The sequence below is a fragment of the Polypterus senegalus genome, chromosome 14, assembly GCF_016835505.1.
Source record: "Polypterus senegalus isolate Bchr_013 chromosome 14, ASM1683550v1, whole genome shotgun sequence".
NCBI lineage: Eukaryota > Metazoa > Chordata > Cladistia > Polypteriformes > Polypteridae > Polypterus > Polypterus senegalus.
Window position 1 is genome coordinate 53,413,060 of NC_053167.1, and position 21,619 is coordinate 53,434,678.

Consider the following 21,619-nt stretch of genomic DNA (forward strand, 5'->3'; position numbering starts at 1 on the left):
TAAGTCTAGCATCTGGTGATGGCCATCCCATTTCTTTAACAAGTTTGGCATTGCTTTGTACCTTGAAGCCCTGTGAATCTGTAGTTCACATCTCTATCGCTGCTTGACCTTTCAGTAAGACCTCTTGGTTGACAGCCTATCCAAAACACCTGAACCTTTGAGGACTGAAACATTTAAGAATCCAGGCCAAACTTATGTTAGAAAACTATTTAATTTATTAAAGCACAAAGCAAAATGTAATGAAGGATGATGAAATGAAAGTAATATCAAATACAATAAACTTTAACTTATTTCTTATCTAAAGTATAATATCTTTAATAATGTTATAGTATAAGAACTAAAGACAACAATAATAATAATAATAATAATAATAATTCAGTACATTTATATAGCACTTTCCAAGCTGTTTACATTGTGAGTGGGAAGCCACTTTAATTACCACTAATGTGCAGCATCCACCAGGGTTATGTGACAGTAGCCATTTTGTGCCAGTATGCTCCCCACACATTAGTTGTTAGGTGGTGAAGGAGTCAGAGATAGCCAATCAAAGACAAGGATGGTTAGGGGAACAGAATGACCAGGCCGTGGTAGATAATTTATCCAGGACATTGGGACAGCGGTTTTACAACCAAGTAGCACTGACACAGCGGCCCTTCCCTTCACTTCTGTCTTCAAAAATGGAATCCCTGAGCTAATCAATCCTTCACGTTTTTGCAAACAACATTCTAGGCAAATTTGTGAAGTATTTGTAATGGACTTTTCTTTATATGATTAGATTTTTTAATTAAATCTATGCATTTATTATCCTTATTTTAGCTACAGTTGGCCCTTGGTCTGAGGCAATCAGGTCAGGGCAGGTCGGGGAGCATGTACTGGTACAGCATGTTGCTGCACCCACCACATGACAAAACAGTTCAGGATCCTGGTTGTCAACCCCCCAGGCAGACCAGTCCAGTCTAGTCCCACCTTCCAGAAATGACCCTCTATCTGCTGCAGCCAGGTGTTAGGTGGGTGTTCCCTTGGTCTGGTCCAGCCACTCGGGTCCTCAACAATGAGGATCCACTAATCCGGATCACCCTCTGGGAATCATGCAACATGGCCATAGTGCCATAACAGATGTTCCCTCACAATGTAGGTAATATGCCTCATTTGAGACTCCACGAGCAACTGCTCATTCAACACAAAGTCAAATCAGCGGTACACAAGGATTCTCCAAAGGCACACAGTACCAAAGGAGTCTAGTCTTTGTCTCAGGTCACTGAATAGCGTCCATGTCTCACAACCATATAGCAAGACAGGAAGCACCAGGACTCTAAAGACTTGGACCTTCGTCCTTTTGCATAGATATTGGGAGGACCACACACCCCTTTCCAGGGACCTCATGACCCCCCATGCTCTGCCAATCTGTCTACTAACTTCATCAGAAGAGTCACCAGAGTCATAAATGTCACTGCTAAGGTAAGTAAACTTCTCAACAAGTTTGACACTCTCTCTTCAGGCAGACACAATGCTGATGGCTGTGCCTAAGAGGTCATTAAAGGCCTGGATCTTGGTTTTTATCCAGGACACTCGCAAGCCCTGACACTCAGACTCCTAACTCAGTCTCTCAGGATCCCTGATCAGAGCCTCCATGGACTTCGCGAAGATCACAGCATCATCGGCAAAGTCAAGATCAGTGAATCTTTCTTTGTCAACAGATGCCCTACAGCTGCTGGACCCTACAAACTTGCCCAATACCCAGTACATGCAAGCATTGATAGGTCTCAAGCAAACTATATAATTGCTTTGAAAAGCATACCTATTTGTTGTTTAATGAAGTAGTTGAGCATAGAGAGCTGCTGTTTTGACACAGCTCAACTCACAATGTCATTTGAACCATAGCCCACAATAGAGAAATATCCCCCCTGTGGTTTTGCAGATTTGACCAAATCCTTTATTATATAGTGTTTTCCAGCGTTTTCAGTTCAGCTTTTTTTCTCAATTTCTAAATTGGCTCACTGAACGGTCACAAGTTCACACACCTTTGTTTTTTAGTCATTGAGGTTTCTGATGTGAATTGTTTTTTTTTTTTTGCAATGAGAGTTTGCTAGTAGGCAATGGAAGGTTGTTTTCTTGACAGAAGACCTTCTCCCGAAGTAGGTCCTTGTGAGAGCTTGAAGCCCCATTACAGCCTCAGTTGAAAGCTGGGATGAGCTCAGGAATAGAGAGAGCAGAAGAAGGCTAGCCAAGGTAAAAGCATGAATGTATAAGTGGACCATCCATCTTACCAGACGGATGGTGCTTCAGATCTTATTTAGCTGGTGTCAGAGAGATTTTTATGTTTATTGTACTCCATATTATTTGTGTACTGTGCTCTCCAATTCCATGTACTTGTCTGTTATTATTTTTGTAATAAAATCCCTTTTTATATATATATATATACTGTACTTTGACGTCCTTGGCATTAGTTTAATGCAGCTCAATAGTCCCATACAGGGCACTTGTCCTATTCCTAAACTACTCTTTTTGCAATCACTGTGCACTCAAATAAATCTCTCCAAAAGATAAAATCATTTTATCAGCTAAAGAAAAAGTGCTATGATCTTTTTGTGACATTCTGAGTTTTCAAAGTCATGCTCACTATGTTAATTGGCAGGCAGTGTGGCGCAGTGGTTAAGGCTTTAGACTTCAAACCCTGAGGTTTTGTCTTTAAATTCCACCACTGACACCGTGTGACCCTGAGTAAGTCACTTTACCTACCTGTGGTCCAATTGGGAAAACAAATGTAACCAATTGTATCTCAAATGTTGTAAGTTGCTTTGGATAAAGGCATCTGCCATATAAATAAAGGTAATTGATTTGTGAACATAATTAAAAGAAGCTAATATAAATCAGTGCTGAACAAGGCTGCCTTCTTCTTAAGGAATGCAGTGTATTTCATGTTCCTTTAAATGTTAGGGTTACATCAATATTGTTGTTAACAAAAAACACCGCATGCATCCACATGTAGTCAAGTAGAGAGCTCTCATAGCTCTCACCGCAATTCTGAAAGCACATGATTTGTTATCTCTCAGATATGCATTTAATCAAACAGCCAACATACAGTAGTGCTTCACATAATTATCTTTCTTTCTAATGGCCTGTTTTTCGATTAATTCTGACCATCACAACCATTAAATCAGAGTACCCAGCAACTGAAGTGGGCTTCAGCTTGCCATTTGTGTAGCCCCTACTAGAGTATCTCTTCTGACTTAATGTTTAATTTATTTTCATTCACAGTCTAAGATGGAACTGGGCCTGTTTGCAAACCCACCTATGCAGTACATCCATACACAATGGCCAACGTAGTGCAGCATACGAATCTAATAAAAGTTATAATAAACACGGCTTAGGGTGCACTGCAGCAATCAAAATCACACCAGTGCTCAAAGCATGGAGAGTGAAATGGCTAATGTGATATGGCTGTTGCCCTGCCTCCTCCCGACACTCACAGACATCTCAGGATTTCAGGCAGCATTCATTTACAGTGCTGCTGATGTGTGATTTTTATTTATACTGGCAGGAATACTTCAGTGGACAGAATTGTTCATACACACAAATAGGGTTAATTGACAAACAATGTGGACACTTAAGTGAGTGTGTGATCTTTGAGGTAATTACATAGTTAACATTACATCATGCTTAAGTTTCTCTATAAAAACGTTAGGCAGACCCAGTTGCTCGTTATGCTAGCTACTGTAGCGTAGAAGAAGAAGTGTCAAAGTCTTTGAGTGAGGATTTTGACAGGAGCTTTGGTAATGAAGATTGTTCAGCTTACAACAAAGTTACCAAGGTCATCTTGGCATAAAATGTGAAAGGATTGTAGTACCAGTAGTAGTAGTCATAGTAGTAGTATTACCAGTGTTAATACTAGTAGCTTTAGTAATAATAGTAGTACAGTATTACTATTAATAGTATCAGTAGTAGTAGTAGTAGTAGTACTGTACCAGTAACAGTAGTGGTAGTATTACCAGTATTAGTAGTAATACTATTAGTTTTAGTAGTGGTAGTATTTATAGTAGTAGTAATACTAGAAGTAGTATCAATAGTAGTACCAGTAGCATTAGTAGTAACAGTAGTAGTACTGATAGTAGCAGCAGTCATAGTAGTAGTAGTAGTGCTAATAGTAGTAGTAGTAGTAGTAATTGTAGTAGCAGTAGTAGTAGTAGCAGTACCGGTATTAGTACCAGTAGTAGTACTAGTAGTAGTTCCAGTAGTAGAACTAGTACTAATAGTAGTGCCAGTAGTAGTAGATACGGATGTATTTTCCTGTTGTGGCTTAGATGTGCCAATTCCCTTAACAAAAGGTACATTCCAGTAAGCTGGAGATGTTCTGTCTCTTGTTCTAGTTGTAATGGATGGCCTGGATTGCTGTTGATTCCTTCTTTAAGTGTTTCGATTTGGAATGACTAAGAAATGATCTGATGATTGTAGCCACCTGAGTTGCAGCTTTGGTGTGATCACGCCTCTAACACCTAATGTTATATGTATGTGGCTGAGTATTGCAACCTCCAAATTCTGGTAGCTATCTTTCATCTTGTAATATCTGCTACTATGCTTCTTCTGAATTTTTTGCTGCTTTGCTGTCATTGCACGTCTGCTGCAATGTGCTGCATCTCTACTACTGTCAGATAAGTACTGGTTTTCTACCATGCTGAAATACTCTTTTTATGAACTCCTTCATATTACACAGTTTGTCCACAGCAAATGGTCAGACTAGAATGTCCTAAAAGATATTGGTATTGTGCTTTGCCCAAATATTTACACTTTAGAGTCAGGTCGTCACCACTGGGCTGCAAATGGAAAAGTTCACTGGCAGCATTTTTTCAGGAGTACGCTGTCCTACTCATCGCTTTGGAAATTAGCGTGTCGGTGTGCAATATGGCAAAATAAATGCTGGTTATTGATCTGTGCACAATGAACCCTTATTAGCTAATATTGCATTGTTTAACACAAGATTTATTAATGACAAAGCATTGATCCTATCAGAACACAAATCTGTCATCCATTTATATCTTTCTCTGTCTTCCCATGCCATCAGCCTCCTTTTCTAAATTTTCAACAGTCACATCTTCATTTGTTAATGAACTTCTTAGTAAGGTGAGGCAGACTATTTGTGTACTGGATCCCATCCCCACCACACTTCTTAAATCCTGCCTTCATGCCATAATCCCGACTGTAACAACAATAATAAATACATCCCTTGACAATGTCTTTGTGCTAGCCACTTTTAAAATCGCTTCTGTAAAACAAATGTTAAAAAGTCTGGTCTTGATGCTGACCATCTTAACAATTTTCAGCCTATTTCCCACTTGCCTTTTCTATCAAAAGTTCTTGAGTATGTTGTAGTCTCCCAACTCAGCAATTATTTAACTTCTAATAAATGGATGAAACCCTTTCAGTTTGGTTGCAGAGTGCAGCACAGCTGTGAAACTGCCCTGTTTCAAGTAACCAATGATTTGCTTATGGCAACAGACTCTGGACAAACGAGCATATTAATTCAGGATCTGACACTGTCAGACATGACATTCTGCTGTCCAGAATGGAGAACATTCTGGGTGTCTTTGGCACTGCCCTCCAGTGGTTTAAGTTCTAAATGACCGACAGGCAAGAGTTTGTTAGTCTTGCCAACAGCAGGTCCAGCCTATCACCATTCACACAAGGAGTTCCTCAGGGCTGGGGTTCGGAAGGTGTTGATCATACAGTCTTTTATATTATTTGGATGTTCTTCTTTTTAAGCCTGCATATGCTGGGTTCAAGTCCAAGTGTCTGTTAATGGCATTTTCATTAGAGAGTCACGATTCAGATAGCTCTCTGGCACTCTTAGTATTGGCCCTGAATTTTACTTTCACAGTGTCCCAGTTAAACGTTTGTCCGGTGGAACTTGTGTGTATGTATATCAGAGACTGTGGGTCACTTCTTCTGCTGGCACTGCAATGTTCCTGTATGCGTGTTGCAAGTCTTTTAGATGTTTGTACCATGTATAACCCTTAGCATGTATTGCATGTGTTACAATGGTTGTTAATTCTTTTGAACAAAGTCTTACATCTCTGTTTATGTGATGAAGGATGGTTGCTGGAAAAGTGTAGTATTTTATCTGCATAACATTCCTTGCAATAAACACTCATAATTAAACTGGCGTGGTTACCTCTTTCAATGGAAATGTCAAGGATATTGATGCATCTGTTCATTTCTTTTTCTATCGTGAATTTGATTACAGGGACTACTGAGTTGATGTGGCTGTAGATTTCATTCAGCTGGTTACTTTTAAATATGACAAATGTGTCGTCAATGTAATGGATCCAGAGTTTAAGGTGGAACTGAGTTAGAGGCGTGCTTTCAAATTGCTGCAAAACCATTTCAGCTAAGAGTCCTAATAACGGAGATCCCATTGGCATGCCTTCTTTCTGTCTATAGTATTTTTCCATTAAAATGGAAGTGTTTTTTTTTTTTTTTTGGCTAAGTGATATTAGCTAAGTCATATTATTATATGTCCTTAGTGGTTAGCTTCGTTCGAGCTTTGTATGGTGCGGTTTTTGTTTAGTTTTGTCAATAAAGGCTTTGTGGCCAGATGAATTGGGATCGTTGAATATAATGACACAACATTAAAAGAGACCATGATCTCATCATCAGCAATGGATATACAGTATTCTTTTTTTGTTGATTTTAATTAGAAACAGATAACATTCCATACAGTTAAGTCAAACTTAACCAATCAAATCAAAGCAAAATTAAACCCCCAGCCAAGAAAAAGGGAGAAGAGACAGCAAACAAAGCTACTCTATATAAGGAACAAGAAAAGTATGGTATCCGACTCCCCGAGATGAAAGCTTATTCTAAAATGTTATTGATTAGATCTTGCCATATTTTTTAAAAGTTTTGAAGAGATCCCCTAAGTGAGAATATGATTTTTTTCCAATTTCAAGTAGTACAGAAAATCAGTTACCCAGTGACTTAAGTGTGGTGGGGTGGGATTCTTCCAGTTAAGCAAGATAAGTCTACATGCTATTAGTGTAGTAAAAGCAATTTCTCCATTTTAAGGCCATCTGGGATTACACCATTAGGAATGAATGTGACACAGAGGCTGTCTGATTGATAGGCATGCAAAGATTTTTGTACAAAATGTTGTTAGTTTGATGCACGCCCAGGACATGTGGACCAGTGAGGCCCGAGCTAGACTGCAACGTTCACATGTCGAAACGTGCCTTGGAAACATTTTGGACAATTTTGAATGAGATAAATGCATTTGATGAAAGATTTTAAGTTGAGTAATTCAATGCTTTGTACCTATATAGCTCAAGTGTATTTTGTGCATGGCTGCCTTACACTCCTTTACTGAAATATTAAGCAAAAGATCCTTTCCCCAAAATTTAGAGATGACTGATCAATAATTCTTCTGCAATAGAACAATGTGGGCGGCACGGTGGCGCAGTGGTAGCGCTGCTGCCTCGCAGTTAGGAGACCCGGGTTCGCTTCCCGGGTCCTCCCTGCGTGGAGTTTGCATGTTCTCCCCATGTCTGCGTGGGTTTCCTCCGGGCGCTCCGGTTAGGTGGATTGGCGATTCTAAATTGGCCCTGGTGTGTGGGTGTGTTTGTGTGTGTCCTGCGGTGGGTTGGCACCCTGCCCAGGATTGGTTCCTGCCTTGTGCCCTGTGTTGGCTGGGATTGGCTCCAGCAGACCCCCATGACCCTGTATTCGGATTCAGCGGGTTAGAAAATGGATGGATAGAAAATTGTGGAAGGTGAGGAAAATTGGGCAGATTTAGCAAAGTTTCTAGCTTGAAAGTAGTGAAAGAATTGTGTTGATGTGAAGTTGTATTTGAAGTGTAATTGTTCGTAGGATGCAAAGACATTATGTATGTACAAGTGTCTAAGTGTTTTGATCCTGGACATTTTCCAGATATTAAATAGTATATATTTTTGAGAGTGTGGAAAAAGGTGGTTGCCAAGTACAGTTGCAACAGATATGAGCTTCTCTGCCTTAAAGTGCTTCCTACATTGTTTTCATATTCGGAGAGTATGAAAGGCAACTGGATTATTAGTGTAATGACAGTAGTTTATATTAACTGTGGAACAGAGCAGAAAATATAAAGAAGTGCTGCAAGATTTTATTTCTATTGTAGACCAGGCTTGTGGATATTCATCGATTTGTATTGATGTCCTGGACTTTATAACTTGTAAATTTGCCGCCCAGTAATAAAATTGAAAGTTAGGTAGTATCATGCTCCCCATCTTTTTTAGGTCATTATAGAGTCGCCCTTTGGATGCATGGATGTTTTGAGTTCCAAATAAATTAAGTTATGATTGAGTCTAATTTCTTAAATAAATGATTTGTTAATGTATATGGGGACACTTTCAAATAGGAAGAGCAGCTTAGGGAGGATGGTCACCTTAACAATGTTCTCCCTGCTAATGTAAGGTGGAGGGTAGATGATCTATTAATGTCTTGTTTAATTTTTTCCATGCAAACAGCAAAATTTTGTTGAAAAAGAGCTTTATATTTACTTGTAATACATACCCCTAGATAAACTGATTTGCTGTGATAAATGGGAAGGTGTCCAGTTCAATATTATATGCTAGAGAATTCACTGGAAACAGCACGCTATTATTCAAATTCATTTTAAGTCCAGATATCTTTTGAAAATCTGCTAATGCATTTAGGACTGCTGGCAAAGAATTTTGTGGGTCAAATATATACAGTACAATATCATCTGTGTATAGTGATATTTTCTGTTCATGTCCTTCTCTAAGAATCCCCTTCATCTCTGATGCATTTCTAAAGTATACAGCCAACGGTTCAATGGCGATTGCAAAGAGCAAAAGTGATTAAAGGCATCCTTGTCGAGTGCCATGTTCTAGTTTGAAGTAGTCCAAAATAATGTTGTTAATATGAATGGAGGCGTCTGGACTAGTATAAAGTAGTTTGATCCATGCACATATGTTTTGGCCAAACCCAAATTGTGCAATGTGGTGAATAGGTAGTCCCATTCAACCATATCAAATAGTTTTTTTGCATCTAAAGATAAGACTTCTGGGGTGTTAGATATAATGGGTGAATATATTATATTAAACATACGTAGAAAGTTAGAAGTTAAGTGTATGCCTTTAATAAATCCTGTTTGGTCTTGTGATATTACACAAGGAAGTACTTTCTCAATCCTTCTGGCTAGAACTTAAAGTATCTTAACATTGTTATTCAGAAGAGAGATTGGTCTGTATGATGCACATTGTAGTAGGTCCTTGTTTTTATTAGGAAAGATGGTAATTAATGCTTAGCAAAAAGTTAAAGGTAATTTTTTTCTTTGTCTTTAGCTTGTATAAACATTGCTAATAACAGAGGTGCTAACTTATTTGATTTTTTTTTTAATTCCGCCGAGTAGCCATCGGGGCTCGCTGCTTTTCCACTTTGAAGTGAGTTTATAGCATCTAGTAATTCTGAACGTGTCAGAAGTTTATCCAGTTCCGCAGCACTTTAAATATCTAGCTGTGGTATCTGTAATGAATCAAGAAACACTTTAGATGGTCTCTTACCTTCTTTAAACTGAGTAAAATATAAGGACTTATAGTACTCTCTAAATGTTTGGGTTATATTTTTATGGTCAATAATTTTATCTCATCTGTGTTGTTAGTTGCTGTTATTTCATTACAGACTTCCTGCTTGTAGATTTGTTGTGCTAAGATCTTATTGGCCTTCTCTCCATGTTCATAATAATGATGTTACGATTTAAAGATAAGCTGTTCCATTTCTTTAGTAGTCAAGAGGTTAAATTGTGATTGCAAAACCTGTTTTTTCCTATAGAGTGCCTCACTTGAAGACCTGGCGTATTCTAGATCTATTCTGGTAATTTCACTGATTAACTCAGACGTCTTCTTGGTTTCCAATTTATTTTTTGGAGAAAAATATGAAATAATCTGAGTATACCTGCTGAGACCTCTGAGGATGCATTTGTCTCAAGAAAATAATCACTTTGCTTAGATATGAATTCTCTGTAGTTCTCAGCAAGATTTGATAGTAGGAAAAATTATCATCTATGAGGAAATAATCAATTCTTGACAAATGTACGGGTAAGAAGAAGGAGTATGCTCTTAGGTTAGGATTTAAAAACCTCCATGGGTCTGATAAGTTATGATCCGTTACAAACTGTGTAACTATCTGTGCAGTATTAGATGTTATTGCTGTTGTATCTGAGGATTCATCTATATTTAAAACACAATTAAAGTCTCCGGCCATTATAATTTTGTGAGTGTTCACATTAGGGATAAATACAAATAAATCTTGGAAGAAAGGCCTATCATCCACGTTAGGTGTATAAATATTAATTTAAATCATTTTAATATTAGACAAATTGCCCGTCACCATGAGATATTGCCCTTCAGAATCAGATATTAAACCTGACACTACAAATTGAATAGTTCTGTGTATTAAGATTCCTACACCCCTGGTATAGCTAGACTGAAAAATTTGGCCAGACCACTCTATTTGCAACCGAAACTGGTCCTTCTTTAATAAGTAAGTCTCCTGTAAAAATACTCTCTTGACATTTAGACTTGTTAAGGGTGAGAGTACTTTCTTTCTCTTTAATTCATGACTGAGACCCTTGATATTCCAACTCATAAAGTTCTCTGATTGGTCAAAGAAATATTTCTTCTGAAATTTTGTTGACATTGTTTTCAGTTCTAGGTTAGGGTAGTACATTGTTACATAAGATAGCTTTGACAAAGATTTCATATTATTGCCAAGTGATACAACTGTGGAGCGTATTGTTATGTTGGTATTTACGGTTTTTGGCGTATAAGGGATAAATAGAAATTGTATTGCTCTCTTTCTCTCCTCCCTAAGCCCTACCATGGTGTGAACTTGAACCCGGACACAGGCAGACAGACATCGTTGTTTTCACCACACACTCGTTTATTTACACTATGTACAAATCCCGCGCTCAACTCCCAGTGCCTCTTGCACCGATTCCCCAAGTCCAGGCCTTACAATGCCTCTCTTCCAGGCCTTACAATGCCTCTCTTTCTTCTCCAGGCCTTACAATGCCTCTCTCTCTTCTGGCCACCTCAAGTCCTCCCGCTAGCTCCGTCCTCTTCCACCCGACTTCCGCTCTCGACTGAAAGGAGGCGGCCCCTTATATAGTGCTCCCGGATGAGCACCAGGTGTTTCCGGCATTCCCTCCTTGGCCACACCCCAGCGTGGCGGAAGTGCCGGCTGTCCTCCCTGCAGCTCTCCGGGCGCCACAATAAGTCTTCCCCCCAGCTCTTCCTGGTGTGGCGGAAGTGCTGGGCTCCAGGGTTCCTCAGGCTCCAGGGCGCCGCCTGGCAGTGGCCACGGGCCCCTACAGGGTTGGGCTTCCAAGCCCTCTACCCGTGGCCCCCTATACAACCAGGGCGATCGCCCCCTTGCGGTCTGGAGGAGGCACAAGCCCTCCTCTGGTCTTCCTGGGCGTCCCGGCCGGGCTCCATCCCCGGCCAGGGACCACACGGGATAAATCGGCATCGGGGCGCCGCCTGGCGGTGACCTCGGGTCCCTACAGAGTTGGGCTTCTAAGCCCTGTACCCGAGGCCCCCAACCTAACCAGTACGGACGCCCCCTCGCGGTCTGGAGGAGGCACAAGCCCTCCTCTCGTCCCCGGCTACATACATTGGATACATTCTTCAGGCACTGTAATGCCATCTCACTGCTGTTAACAGAAATATCTGAGTCATATGTTAAATGTTTGAGCATAAGTAAAAGTCTTTTAGATAAGTTGTGGGACTTAATCCAGCAAATGCAAGTTTATGAAGAAGAACATCCAAATAATAAAAAAGACTCTGACCAACACCTTCCAAACCCCACTTTATTAATCCAACCCCCCATACAACCCTAACCCTCCACCCCACCCTTTACCTGCTATACATTGTCTAATTCCTGCATGTCTAATTATTTTCCTCTGATGATTACGTCTGGTAGGTTGTTGAAAGCTTATGAATAAAAAACTATTTAATATGTGACTCATTTTCTCCCTTTGTGGATCTCTAGCTACAGATATGCAAACCGTATCACAGACCTTTGCTTCTATATTTATAGTGTAAAAGACAAAACAAGACAAGCATAAAGGTTTGGGGTTTCCGTCCCCGTATACTGGAAGGATGCAAGGTCAGTCAGTTTCATATACAACACAACAGACAAATGAGGAGTTGACAGGCAGACAATTTATGAGGTGGGGACGGAAGTAGACAGGCGGAATGCTGGGAAGGAACCGTGTTGGTGGGTGGGGTAATGACATCATCAGGAGGGGACCAGAGGGAAGGAAGGGACCCGGAAGTGGCTGGTTTCTTCAGCAAGTCCGGGTAAACTCACGGCAGTGGTGCTGCGTTCTTTCTGAGGAAATAAAGAAAGAGAGGTTAGTACCCCGTCATTGTCCCCTTGTACGATATGCTGCTGTACGCATCAGGTCTGTAAATGGCTCCCTATGCACTCATGCGTGTCAATAGTATATATACAGGGTGTCCCAAAAGGTGAACACATACTTTAAATGTTCCAAGATGGTTCTGCCTTACCCAAAACTGTTTCCATGAAGCAACTTTGGGGTAGTGTTCTTTAAAAAAGACAGTATATGAAAACAAAAAGGCTGTAAGTTCATTTCTTGCCATTGATCCTGAGTGGGTCATTTTCTGAGGTAATGCATATTCCATCTCAGGGTTACATTATTTAAAATACATTGATTGTGCTGTATGAAAATGTTAGGCCAATAGTGGTCCATGTGATAATTTTTGTTTATCGATGGTGCCAGAGGGTGGTCACTTATCACTGGCTGGTCAGACATACAAGTCATAATTTCACTGTATTCTACATGTGACAATACAAACATATACGGTATATTGCCACTTGTGTGTGTCAGAAGGTCACCCTCCAGTGGAGCTGTGGGCCAAGAGGGTCGCTGTTGTTAACTGTCATCTTACTTTGCCTACACAGTGCAGAGAAATCACCCAGTGAGGGCAATTGGCTCTACCCCTTCTGGTCCCAGAACCATAAAAGCCCAGCTGGCCAGAAGGAGGTGTCACTTACTGGCTAGAAGCTTGAAGAGACGAAGCTCCTTAAAATCCTAAGCGAAGTGATTAAAGAAGCCTTTTAGAGGCAATTTTTTTGTTGTTGAGCATACTAAAGAACGTCTATTTTGGTTTGTTATTGTGCCATTGTACACTATTTTTGTTCAAATTTAAAAGTAAACGGGAATGGCCAGGTTGTGCCCCAACATTTACCATGTCCTTTCACCCATCATTCCCTTCGATGACACACAATATATACTGTATATATATACTGTATATATATATATATATATATATATATACTAATAAAAGGCAAAGCCCTCACTGACTCACTCACTCACTCACTCACTCACTCACTCACTGACTCACTCATCACTAATTCTCCAACTTCCCGTGTAGGTAGAAGGCTGAAATCTGGCAGGCTCATTCCTTACAGCTTACTAACAAAAGTTGGGCAGGTTTCATTTCGAAATTCTACGCATAATTGTCATAACTGGAAGCTATTTTTCTCCATATACTGTAATGGACTTTAGCTCGATGGTCGTGGGGGGCGGAGCTGCGTGTCACATCATCACGCCTCCCACGTAATCACATGAACTGACTGTGAATGCAGTACGTAGAAAAGAAGGAAGAGCTCCCAAAGAGCGCTGAAGAAAAACGCATACAAGCTTATTCATAAGTGCAGCTACTGCGGAACGGTGTTAACCGTAAGTTTAAATTAAGTTTATGGACACGCTCCAGCTGCCGTTCTTCATGCCTTTGTCGAATACTTTATTCGCGAGATACAAGTTTAATGAGAAGACACGATGTATAAACGAGATTTTGGATCACTTTGTAACGGAGTTAAAATTGCTGTAGCGAAAAACTTTTAAGTGCCAGGTCTTAGCTAACATTAAATAAAGCCGTGGGCATCGCAACATCACACAAGAGAGCAGCTCACGTGAACTGACTGAACGCAGTACGAGTGATCACTTCCATGCATCAAACCTGTTAAAAAAACGCATTACACAATTGACAAGGTAGGAAAAGAATATGCTCCAAGCGGTCTTGCAGAAGCAACTTCGTCACGCTGCCACCAAATACTCACAGAAAAATCCACAAGTTAATACACACGCTATCTCTAGAGTTTCTCCACACTCAATGTATTCCTCGCATCCCCGTTATACCCTCTGATCTCCCATTTCAATTCAGATGCCTCCAATTTCCAGTAAGGCTCTGCTGCACGATGACAAGTAATAAGTCTCAGGGACAGACCCTACAAAAGGTTGCCATTGATTTCAGGCAAGATTGGTTTTCTCCTGGACAACTATACGCTGCATTCTCAACAGTGAGCTCGTGCAGCTTCGTCATATTACAATCAGAGTGCTGAACTGACAACGTGCTATATAAAGAGAACTATAACAATCGTAATAGACAAACAATAAAACAGTGGAGAATCCGTGGATTAAATTAAAAAGGCAGCTTCCTTGGTGAGGCAAGGAAAAAGGATGGCCTTATACTGTATGTCGTTCGTTTATAAAACAGCGGAGAAGCTGTGTAAAGGCTGCTTCACAAAAAAACAGCGGAGTACCTTATATGAGCAGGCAGTCAGCTAAAGAAGGGAATCAATAAATATCTATAATCGTAATAAACGAACAAAAAATAGCATACAAGCCGCTGATTAAATAAAGGAAATGGGTACCTGAACAGTAAAGTAATTCTCGAATAGCTACACAATAACTATAACAATCGTAATAAACGAACAATAAAACAGTACAGAACCGCGAAGCAAGGAGAAACGACGGCCTTGTGTGGCGTTCGTTTATAAAGCAGCGGAGAAGCTGTGTGAGGGCAGCTACAAAAAAAAACAGCAGAGCGCCACACTCTGAATGTATTCCTCGCATCACCGTTATACCCTCTTATATCCCATTTCAATTCAAATGTCTCAAATTTCCAGTACAGCTGTGCTTCGCAATGACAATTAATAAGTCTCAGGGACAGACCCTACAAAAGGTTGCCATTGATTTGAGGCAACATTGCTTTTCTCCTGGACAACTATACGTTGCATTCTCAAAAGTAAGCTCAGTGCACAGCTTGGTCATATTACAACCGGAGTGCTGAACTGACAACGTGGTATACAAAGAGATCCTTGACAGATAGTTATTGGTATATTTTCCCTCAGTTTAAAAAGGTTTTCTTTTCTTCTTAATAAAAATTTAAAAGCAGTACTTCGTCGCTGCGAAGCGCGGGGATTTTGCTATATACAGTATATATATTTTTGTAGATACAGTATGTATATATATATGTATGTATGTATGTGTATATATATGTATATACAGTATATATATATATGTGGATATGTATATATATATATATATATATATGTGTGTATATATGTAGATCTATACTAATAAAAGGCAAAGCCCTCACTGACTCACTCACTCATCACTAATTCTACAACTTCCCGTGTAGGTAGAAGGCTGAAATCTGGCAGGCGTATTCCTTAGAGCTTACTTACAAAAGTTAAGCAGGTTTCATTTCGAAATTCTACATGTAACGGTCATAACAGTCGATAACGGTTGAAAACGTTTGCCATGTTTAACTTTCTTATTTATGGCCCCATCTTCATGAAATTTGATAGGTGGCTTCCCTGCACTAACCAAAACCGATGTACGTACTTATTTCAGTGGTATGATGCCACTGTCGGCCGCCATATTGAAGTTTCCAGTGTCACTAATTCTCCAACTTCCCATGTAGGTAGAAGGCTGAAATTTGGCAGGCTCATTCCTTACAGCTTACTTACAAAAGTTAAGCAGGTTTCATTTCGAAATTCTACGCGTAACGGTCATAACGGTCGACAACGTCCGTCATGTTGAACTTTCTTATTTATGGCCCCATCTTCACGAAATTTGGTAGGTGGCTTCCCTGCACTAACCGAAACCAATGTACATACTTATTTCGGTGGTATGATGCCACTGTCGACCGCCATATTGAACTTTTCAATGGTCTTTGTTACTTATGGGCCCATCTTCAAGAAATTTGGTACGCGGGTTCCCAACGCTAACTGAATCCTACTTACGTACATATATACGTCCATAGCCTGCAGTTCGGTCACCGTGTGAGGTGGCGTTAGGTCCCCCATCCCAACGCCTCCCACGTTGTTGGCTGCCTGCCTATATAAGGCCGTCCGTCGCTCCAGTCTTTACATTTCCTTCCTTGCTTCACCACGGGATTCACGTCTCCCTGCTGATAACTACAGCCTTTTTATTTAATCCACGGCTTCTCCACTGTTTTATTGTTCATTTATTGCGATTATAGTTATTGTGTAGGTATTTTAGACTTAGTTTACATTGTTCAGGTACCCATTTCCTTTATCATTCCAACCGTACCCCCATTAACATGTCTATCGAGCTGATCACCATCGATCAAAGAACTGTCACTTACCGAGTGGTTTCCATGCCCGGAGATGGCACCTACCTTTTCCATTCTCTGTGTTACATATTGCACGGCCATATCAGGCTCATTCTTGATATCCGGAGGAACATTGTGTCTTATGTATTGAATGACTGGGACAGGTTCAAGGTGTGGACTGATGACGGTACAGGAGATAATTATACTACACAGGAGCACTATAAGAGTGAAATGCTTAAGCCCTTCACCTATGGATCTGCATGTGAGTTGATGGCTGCCGCTGAATTGTTCGTTTGTCGCTTTCAAGTGTACCGAAATGGCCAAATATTTTACACCTTTCAACAACCGCCAATGCCTGTTAAACATCTTAGATTCACAGGTGACAATTTCAGTAGTGGACACTTTGATGTTTATGAATGTTTAAACTCTCAAAAGCTGGGTGGTTTCTAAATGTTTTGTTATAATATTAGACTTTGCACAATCTATAGGATTTTGTAGTTCATCATAAATGACCTTTGAGGGCTTAACCTTCATTTTTGTTTGTTTGTGTCTGTGACCAAAATAGATTAAAAAAGATGTGCGATTCTAGGAATAGTAAACCAGTGTGGTCTGTAGTGTTCAGTTTCAAAGGTACAGTACATCGCGTCACTTGTAACCAACATTATTACTCAATATTTTCCTAAGCCCACATTCTATTTTATTTATGCCTCCAGTTTCTCTCAGGTGTAAAGAAATCCACAGTTTAGAGACCAGATTTCACAGAATTCATACCAGAAGTGCTTCTGGACACAGAGTCCTCAGTTCTAATGATAAAGAATTTTGAGATAGAATTTTGATGCTACTTTAAGAAGCTAACTCACTGGAAGTCCTTTGCATCTGAAACCATGGGAGTGCTTCTTTAAGCATGGTGTAGACAAAATATATCATGTAAAAGTAAATGTTATGACAGTTCTTAAAAAGTAGATGAATGTACTATTGTCAAAATGTAGCTGTTTGCTATCCAAATATGATTGCTGGAAGAAACGATCTTCTCTGGTTAATAACATTTCTATTTCTAATGTTTTGTTCCTTCATAAGTGTCATTCACGTAAGCCACTGGAGCACCTTGGCTTTGGGCAGCTAAAAAAGAATGGTGAAGGATAAGAGTAAACACAGTCCTGCTACTTCCTTGTTTCCCTTAGAATGGAGGAAGACTTTGCATCCTGGCAGGTTGCAACATTGCCATCATTCAACGGAGATACAGGTGGCAGCACAACAAAGTGCTTGTGGTTCTAGCAGACATCATGGAGCAAGCATTCCCATCGTCAGGGCTGGGGAGAGGCCATCCTCCGCAAGTAAGGCAAAAAGCAACATCCTTCAGATGGCACAAGGGAGGTAGATAAGGGTGGACCTGGGAAGGAGGCTGTAGTTACCGCTAATTTTCTTAACACTCATAAGGCCTGACATTATCATTTGGTCAGAGCAAACGAGAAGGTTAATCCTGATAAAACTCAATATCCCAAGGAGGGGTGCAACAAAGTCCTCAAGAGGAAAACCACCAAACACCAGGACTTGGTCAAAAAGTGCAGTGATAAAAGGTAGGAAGCATTGCTGTTCCCTGTCGAGGTGGGCTGTACAGGGTTCCCTGCACAACTGATGTGGTCAGTACTCACCCCCCTGGGAATATCAGGGAGAGAAAGAAAGACAGCTACCCACAGGATTGGACAGGCAACTGAAAAAGCCTCCTATTGGTTATTGAACAAAAGGCATGAGTTGAGCTGAAGGCCAGGAGCTCGCAGGCAGTGATTTATCCACCACTGCTGACCTGTCAACTGGAGTATGTCATAATTAGTGGTTGAAACACCCAGGGAAAATCGGGTACTTCTAATGACATCAGTTCCCCACCAAAGGCCACATTAACAAAGAGTGACTGAAGTTGTGGCATCTTAGGATGTAACTAAGAATGGGTGAACCATGACATCACTTCTGCTGTGTCAACCGAAGCCCTGACACTTCCAGACAGTCTCCTATATAGGATAAAGAGCAACCAGACAACCAAAAGTCAAACTTCATTTTCAACCCTGATCCCTTCAAGGACAGACCTTGTATTATAGAGGCAAAAATTCCAAATGTTTGACAGACCAGTGATTCTCCAATTTTAGTTCCTGGTTTGAATTTTCTGCCATTATGTTCCAATAAACACAATTACCATCTTGGCACCCCAACCTCTACCTCTCTAGTTTGTTTCCTACAGTGGAGTCGTCGGCAGGGTTTCAATGGACACCATGACCAACCATGTTGCTCTAGCAACAATGATACAACATCTTACAGACCAGCAGAGACAACTTCAATTTCAGGTTTCATTTCAGTAGACTAACTTCACAGAAACGACCAAGGCGCTCCCAGAGCTTGCATATGTGACAGTGAATCACACGTTGATCCACTGCCATGAGTTCAGCCTGAAATGTCCCTCATGTGTCTACACTATTCTGAATAAACTAAACTGTAGCTAACATTTTTAGATAAACTCTGCAGTCTGTGCATGCCATCAAACTGCCAATACAATTTAGGAAAACCCCTGCTGTTAATGCTGTGATATCCAGAAAGTAATTTTGACAATTTCCAGTGAAGAGCACCTTACTGTGATTTGTAATCAGTGTTGATGTCTGTCAATTCCAGGAGCAACTTAAGATAATATTTAATAAAAAATCAAACTTTGTAAAATATATTAGTTTTAAAAAATATTTTAAAGTATGTATGTCTGCTGTAAAGGAAACATCTTTACTAGGTTTGTAGCCTCATAATTGAATCCTTCTAAATTTATTTAAGCTTGCCAAATAAATCATTTTTGTGTTGAGCAGAGCTGGCCTTGCCTTTTAAATTTTGCTAATAATTTACAAATAGCTTGACTCAAGTTCCCCAAGCTGACAGGGGACAATTCAAAAGCAATTTTGTTAGCTTCTCTCCTTGTTTCTCCAACTGCACAAAACAATTCATCAGACTCACCGACCTGCCATCACTAAAGCCGGTATCATTTTGTTGTAGTTTACTCTCGATAAATTGCTCAAGCTGCTTCCGCTCTGTTTCTTCTTGCAGTAAATTGAACAAAGTGTGTTTCCTGATGGAAGCCTTTATTTAGAAATTTTGAAATAATTTTCTTGCCAACAACTGTGCTTCTTGAGGGATGACATCTGCATACACTGATAATAAGCCAAAAGAAAAGAAACACAGCAGTGAAGCTCGGCAATGAACAGAAACGTAATCAAAGAATCTACTGATGTCTTAGAACACAGACCAGCTAATCATCAATGGCAGCAAATCTGAAAAGCCACGTTCAGCAAAGCATCACAGTTACGAGCTGGGCATTTGATGATATAGGAGCTGTCTGGTAAAGAATCAATGAAAAAACAAAAACTGCTGTCAGCCTGCCAAAATATTGCCTTTGGGCCTTCACAAAATAGGCGAGTTAAAAATAAAGGAAAGACAGCAGAAGACATTAGATGGCATCTTCTCAGGCTGTTCTAAGTCATGGAGTCTTAACGGTTATAAATTAAACTCCAGCTAGTCACTGCACCTGTACAGAATTTCTCTTTCTCCCTTTTTTCACTTCCTGCTTTCCTAGTGAGCTCACGTTTTATTTGAAGGTTGCCCTTCTCCCTCAGATATTTCCTACTTACCCAAGCCTCAGTCCTTTTCCTCACAAAATGAACATCAGCAAAAAAGTGGAGTGGAAGTGTGGCTCCCATATCTCACAATGGAAGCTCCGGGACAAAGTTTTTCCTTCAAATACTAAAAGTCTATAAGGCTACATTCACATTACAAGCCTCATTGCTCAATTCTGATTTTTTGCTCAAATTGATTTGCCTGTCTTGATTGTTCATATTCATTAGTACAAGTGATCTGTAACTGTATCTGGTCTCTGAAACAACCTGCACATGCATATTGATATGTTTGTACACGAGTCATCTGCGTCACCAACAACAATAAACTTCCTATTTGTGAACAACAACATTTATTTATATAGCACATTTTCATACAAAAAGTAGCTCAAAGTGCTTTACATAATGAAGAAAAGAAAAATAAAAGACAAAATAAGAAATTAAAATAAGACATTAGTTAACATAAAAAAGGAGTAAGGTCCGATGGCCAGGGTGGACACAAAAAACAGAAAAAAAACTCCAGACGGCTGGAGAAAAAAAAATCTGCAGGGGTTCCAGGCCACGGGACCACCCAGTCCCCTCTGGGCATTCTACCTAACATAAATGAAATAGTCCTCTGACTGAAACAACTTGTAGTATTAAAACCAATAAAATGAACGTGTTAGTAGCACATGTATGCATCATATTTTGCTCTGGAGAATTGCAAACAGTTCGTCAACTATACATGATTAGGCTGAGAAAAAGCCAGACAGCTAGCTTAACTGTTTTTGCAGCTATTGCTGGTACTTCTGCACCAAGAGATGTGTGGGTACAACAAAGGAGCATGCAATGGTGGCACCGTGACTGTTGTCATAGCTGTAGCTCTCCTCCATTGTTGTTTTGCCAGGCAGCCCAGTAATATACAACTGCAGAGCCATATGTCCCCACAGTTTCTTGGTGTAAGTACAATTTGTGATAACTTAGGGTGAAGGGTTTGTGTGGTTAACGTGTAGTATAGACATGAAGTAACGTCACTTCTGCTAAGAAACTGGAGTCAGAAACTGCAGTGACATATCTACTGTAGACTGTGGTGACGTATGCCTATGCAGCTCTGCAATTGGATGCTTCTCATGCTGCCTGTGCTGGCTGATGACAACAACAATCAGCCCATGCATTTAGACAAAAAAAACACATGAATTCCAATCTGACCGTTCTCATTCATGTCACATGGCCACAAATTGGATATGTATCCGATGTAGGACCACATATCAGAAAGATCAGATTTCTATATCCACTCAGCCCTAAAAACGTCAAATTTGTATCATACTCAGGCAAAAAATCAAATCTGAGTAACTTCAGCCGATAGTAATGTTAATGTAGCCAAAAAACCCATATAAGCGGGAGTCTTGTATTTATTCTTGTTCATATTCTGAAAGGCACATCATGTCACATATTTTGGGAGGTGCAGCTGAGCAAAGACACAAAGCCTAAGGGATCACAATGAGTTTGACACGAAATTGTAGCCCCTCAATGCTAACGGACAAAACAGACTGCAGACAGAATATA

At 40.1% G+C, this 21,619-nt stretch overlaps 1 long non-coding RNA gene across 1 annotated transcript in view; it reads right to left on the reverse strand.

The window, feature by feature from the left end:
• Window positions 1–12,144: 12,144 nt before the first annotated feature.
• Window positions 12,145–21,619, reverse strand: part of LOC120514458 — a 73,746-nt gene continuing 64,271 nt past the window's right edge. The window contains exon 3 of the long non-coding RNA XR_005630463.1: window positions 12,145–12,378. This is a non-coding gene — a long non-coding RNA (uncharacterized LOC120514458). The remainder of the gene's footprint in view (window positions 12,379–21,619) is intronic.